Source organism: Phalaenopsis equestris, unplaced genomic scaffold, assembly GCF_001263595.1.
Source record: "Phalaenopsis equestris unplaced genomic scaffold, ASM126359v1 Scaffold000036, whole genome shotgun sequence".
Taxonomy (NCBI): Eukaryota; Viridiplantae; Streptophyta; class Magnoliopsida; order Asparagales; family Orchidaceae; genus Phalaenopsis; species Phalaenopsis equestris.
In genome coordinates this window covers 4213372-4219228 of record NW_018164478.1, presented here as the reverse complement: position 1 = coordinate 4219228, position 5857 = coordinate 4213372, and the positions used below count along the sequence as shown (strand labels likewise).

At 35.2% G+C, this 5857-nt stretch overlaps 1 protein-coding gene across 1 annotated transcript in view; it reads right to left on the bottom strand.

Moving 5' to 3' along the window:
- Positions 1–4752, bottom strand: part of LOC110018794 — a 22468-nt gene extending 17716 nt beyond the window's left edge. Inside the window, exon 1 of the mRNA XM_020716232.1 lies at positions 4482–4752. The gene's annotated coding sequence lies outside the window, so the exon portion shown is untranslated. The remainder of the gene's footprint in view (positions 1–4481) is intronic.
- Between the last annotated feature and the right edge of the window lie 1105 nt (positions 4753–5857).

The window sequence follows — 5857 nt, the reverse complement described above, 5'->3', positions numbered from 1 at the left end:
TCCCTACAAACTCTCCTACAGCATTACCTGTAAGAATCTTCTGACTACCTACAGACATTGTAGGAACTACAGTCTAAGACAACTGCAATATAGGATGAAGCCTTCAAATTCTATTTCATGGGTTCTCCCTCCGCCATTATTTGATATTTTCAAATCTAAGTTGAACATGATTTTCAGCCAACTTTCAACTTGAGGGAAAGTGTTATAAGTTATAATAAGAAATAATTTATTCCTGCGAGAAGTTTTGAGGAATAAATAATTTTGCTAGATTATGAGTCTTTTCCATTCCTATTTTATATCGATTTCCTTGGACTAGTAATTATTTTCTTTTCAAATTTAGGTTTTCCTATTTTATGTTATTTTTTTTTTATTTCCTAATAATTAATATGAATTTATTATTGGAGATATTATGTGATCTATTTTTCCTTTCATATCATTTCTTGTTTGTTATATTTCCTTTTCTAAAATTCATGTAAGGGCTATTCATATCCCCCTCTCATATTAATGAAAATCCCGCTCCGCATATTTTTGAATTTAAACATGAAGAAATAATCGCTCTATGATTGACTAGATACATTAAAAAAACAATATGTAGAGTAAATGCATAAATACTATAATTATTATCCATCCAAGTAGATAGGGAAAAGAAAAGATTGAAGTAAACAATTATAATGATGAGATCAACTAACAATTCACTACACTCTTACTCATGTTGAACCTTACAAACTTGGAAAGCATAAAAGAATGCAGGTGAAGCCGCATGAGGAAAAAAAACACTAAGAAATTATAAGGCGCGCCTTTTGGGCTGCTTAGAAACAATTAAAATTTAATTCAAGTGGGATTAATAAATCTTGTAAATCTAGGTTTAGTAAATCTTAGAGGCGTCAAATTCTTAAAAACCGTTGGGCATGATAAATAAAAGAGTCTAGTAAACTATTTGGAAAATATTTCAAAGGTTTAGGTTATAAATGAAGGGGAAGAAGAGGCATTTCAGGAAATAGGATATCTTAACCCCAACTTCCCAAGAAATTACTAAATCAAGAATTAGGCCCAAAACGGGAGTAAAATGTGTTTATGAAAATAGGTTTTAGCCTACATCCGAGATAAAAGTTGCAATCAAACAGCCCCTTAATAAATGAAGTCATGGCAACTGAAAACAATTGATCATGGTAATTTGGAGAGAAAATATAAATAAATGAGAAATTAAAAAAAAGCTAATCCTTACAGATTCAACAAGCTGGAAAGTACACATCTAAACCGAGTAAATGATACACATAAGATCATTATGCTGCTTAAAAGACGATAATAAATATTCAGAAGATCAGTCATAAAATATAATTCAAAACTTCAGAGATCAGACTTCAAAAAGAAAATAAATAAATAAATAAATGATCCACAGAGATCCATGGGAACGAAAGGCACGCACAAATGCCTAATCACTGTTTCAAAATTACCGTCAAATACATATACACCCCTAAGAAAAAAAAACGATCGCACAGAAAGAACTAGAAGCTATTACTTTAGATATCGCCTCTCCTTTTCACTTCACCATTTGAAAATGAAAATTAAGATCAAGTTGTTATTCATAGCAGGAATTACTCCGGCTTCCTGGTTTCCAGCAGTCCGACTTCTCTGATTTCCTGCAAGTGTCAATATTTTCATCAGTCCAGCATCCTAATTTTCAGCAATCCCGTTTCCCTGATTTTCTGCAAATCCTTACCGTTGGAAGTGCAGCTGCCCCACCACCTTCCCACTATTTTTTTGCGTCTGTTCGGCTTCCTGGTTTCCAGCAGTCCGATTTCCCTGATTTACTGTAGTTATCCATATTTACAGCAGTCCGACTTCCCTCATTTTCTGCAGCCTTACAACAGCAGTCCTCTCTTACCACTGCTCTGCATCCCAGCTGACGTTAGACTTCTCTAAAGTGATCCCCTCAAGATTGACCAGTCTACTCTCACTAGCAAATCTCTTCCTGTAACTAAGAAACATGGCAATGAGGTCTTCTCTGGTTTTACCAGCAAAGCTGGAGGCGGTTGTCATTTCCACTGGCGTCCATACATTCTTTGGCGAGGTTGTCCACCTTGTTGATTGCACCAACCAAGTTGGCCACTTCCAACAAGTTCTCACCACCATTGGGAACTTCTGCATTTGCCCCATCGCCATTGGCATGCTTATAGAGATTATAGTCATGCATCCTATCTAGCATCACAAGTACAAGAATGGGATTGACAGCCTGCTCGTCCTCGTGATTGCAGGCATCCCAATCGCCATGCCCACTGCCTTGTCAGTCAATGTGGCTATTAAATCTCATCGGTTATCACAGCAAGGTGCAATTACAGAAAGGATGACTATCATGGTTTGGATGCTTGTAGATCTTGAAAAGGACATTGGCACCGTTCCAGGAAAGGTGCTCCTGAGCAGATACTTAGCATATCAAATGCCAGGGAGGATGTCCTAAGGTTCATAAATTTGTTGAACATGGACTTCGATCTCTTGTTGCTGCCATCACGAATGTTTCTCCCCCAGAATCTTTCCTGCATTAGGTCCTTCTCCGGACTTTTTTTCTACAGCAAACCCTCCTCTAGAATCTATCTTGCAGCAGTTCCTACAACAGGTCTGCTACCATAGCTTTTACTTTTTTTTTCTATAGATCATATTCTACAGCTTTTTCTGAAAATTGTTTAATTCCCTACAAACTCTCCTGCAGCATTACCTGTAAGAGTCTTCTGCCTACCTACAGACATTACAGGACCTACAGTCCAAGACAACTGCAATATGTGATGAAGCCTTCAGGTTCTATTTCATGGGATCTCCCTCGCCCATTATTTGATATTTTCAAATATAAGTTGAACGTGATTTTCAACTAACTTTCAACTTGAGGGAGAGTGTTACAAGTTATAATGAGAAATAATTTATTCCTGCAAGAAGTTTTAAGGAATAAATAATTTCGTTAGATTATGAGAGTTTTCCATTCCTATTTTATATTGATTTCGTTGGACTAGTAATTATTTTCTTTCCAATTTTAGATTTTCCAGTTTTATGTTATTTTCTTTATTTCATAATAATTAATATGAATTTATTATTAGTGATATTAAGTGATCTATTTTTCATTTCATATCATTTCCTGTTTGTTATATTTCTTATTCTAAAATTCATGTAAGGGCTATTCATATCCCCCTCTCATTTTAATGAAAATCCCGCTCCGCATTTTTTTGAATTTAAACATGAAGTAATAATCGCTCTATGATTGACTAGATACATTAAAAAAACAATATGTAGAGTAAATGCATAAATACTATAATTATTATCCATCCAAGTAGATAGGGAAAAGAAAAGATTGAAGTAAACAATTATAATGATGAGATCAACTAACAATTCACTACACTCTTACTCATGTTGAACCTTACAAACTTGGAAAGCATAAAAGAATGCAGGTGAAGCCGCATGAGGAAAAAAAAAACTAAGAAATTATAAGGGGCATCTTTTGGGCTGCTTAGAAACAATTAAGATTTAATTCAAGTAGGATTAATAAATCTTGTAAATCTAGATTTAGTAAATCTTTAAAACCGTTGGGCATGATAAATAAAAGAGTCTAGTAAACTATTTGAAAAATATTTCAAAGGTTTGGGTGAAGAAGAGGCATTTCAGGAAATAGGATATAAGTATCTTAACCCCTACTTCCCAAGAAATTACTAAATCAAGAATTAGGCCCAAAACGGGAGTAAAATGTGTTTATGAAAATAGGTTTTAGCCTACATCCGAGATAAAAGTTGCAATCAAACAGCCCCTTAATAAATGAAGTCATGACAACTGAAAACAATTGATCACGGTAATTTGGAGAGAAAATATGCATAAATGAGAAATTAAAAAAAATCTAATCCTTACGGATTCAACAAGCTGGAAAGTACACATCTGAACAGAGTAAATGATACACATAAGATCATTATGCTGCTTAAAAGACGATAATAAATATTCAGAAGATCAGTCATAAAATATAATTCAAAACTTCAGAGATCAGACTTCAAAAAGAAAATAAATAAATAAATAAATGATCCACAGAGATCCATGGGAACGAAAGGCACGCACAAATGCCTAATCACTGTTTCAAAATTACCGTCAAATACAGATACACCCCTAAGAAAAAAAAACGATCGCACAGAAAGAACTAGAAGCTATTACTTTAGATCTCGCCTCTCCTTTTCACTTCACCATTTGAAAATGAAAATTAAAAAAAGAAGAGCCTAGATCTCCGATTCTACTGCTAGAAATCCCTTTAAAATAAAAATTTGAGCTAAAGATCCATTGATCTATTGAACGCAGAGCATTTGCTTGAAAAAGAAAACTTCTATGTGAATCCATCTATAAATCTCAAAATCAAAAGGATTGCACATAGTCTCACAGATGATGCGCATTTCAGAACAATTTCAAAATCCAATAATCTGCGAAGTAAGGAAAAAAGAGAAAAGCGATGAAGCACAAACCTTCAAGATGATCTTGGATCCCTCGCCGATTGAGATACAGAAAATGCTACCCTTTTATGCCTACCTTTCTTCCTCTTCCTTAGCTCAACACCAAACGGAATTATATAAGAGAAGGGTTGGAGAAGGAGGATTGGAACTTTCCTCCGACTGTCGATGGTTCAACTCTTGCCCTCTCTCCCTTTCTCCCGTTCATAAGAACGATGGTTGAATTTCCGGTCGGGGGTAGGTGGGCGGTGAACCCGAAGCCTGATACGAGCTGGCTCAGACCTAGTCGGCTCTCCTAGGAATCCAAATTAGGAAAAATTATTAGGATAATTACATACAGAGCATAAAAATATATTAATTTTTACAAATTAAGTATTTGCGTATTTTTTGAACTTAAAAATATATTAATTTTTACAAATTAAGTATTTGCATATTTTTTGAACTGTAATAATATATATATATATATATATTGATACTCTCCTTGAATCAACAGGCTGGGCAATGTGCTCTCAAAATAGTGAAGATAACAAAAGTGCTAATCAAGCTCTAATTACAGTGTCAAAGGCTGGAAATCCAGGGAGTTTGGTTATTAAAGTACTTAATTGTCATAAATGTGTCAGCATGACTCTCGGGAAATCTTAATGATATAAATAATAAAAAATGGTCAACGATGGCCCACCAAAAAGGAGATCAAGAACCACATTAGCATAAGACCAATGGGTTTAGTTAACCAACTAAAACTCCTTTGGAGAAAGACTCGGAGATGACCGAACAAATGCCACCAAAGTCAAAGAACAAGACTCACCTAACCAAGGGGATGAATCAATTCAACTCTCGTCCAAATATTTCTAGTTGTCGAACACAGGTTTCTAAGACTCTTCAGAAGGCCTAAGGTTCTCATCAGCAAATATCTTTCAAACCCTCAAAATGGATTTGTTTGCCAACACAATAGACTATCTATCAGATTACAGTGATTCATTATTTATCTCATTAGTTTCTTCCAAGCAGCACGAGCTTCTAATTCAGGAGTCAACAATCAGCAGTCAATCGGTTGACTGAAGCTGATCGAGCGAAGTTCAAATGATTGAATGACCACCAGAGCTGACTGACAGCCCCAACTTAACAAAGTTGATCGAACGGGCCTTAGCGACCCGAGGATTACTGATATCAACCAGCTGAGTGATAGGGTAGCCAAGTCATAGCCTCGCTTTTTTTTTATACCTGAAATGTCTTTTAATGATCCCATAAAAGCATGGGTAATATGTAATTTCATTTTATACCTCCTTTGTCTATTAATATAAGGGTCATTTTTACAGTAGAGGGTTAATTAGTCATTATTTAATGTGTCGGCTCTTAATTGTGCACACACACACACACTCTCTCTCTCTCTC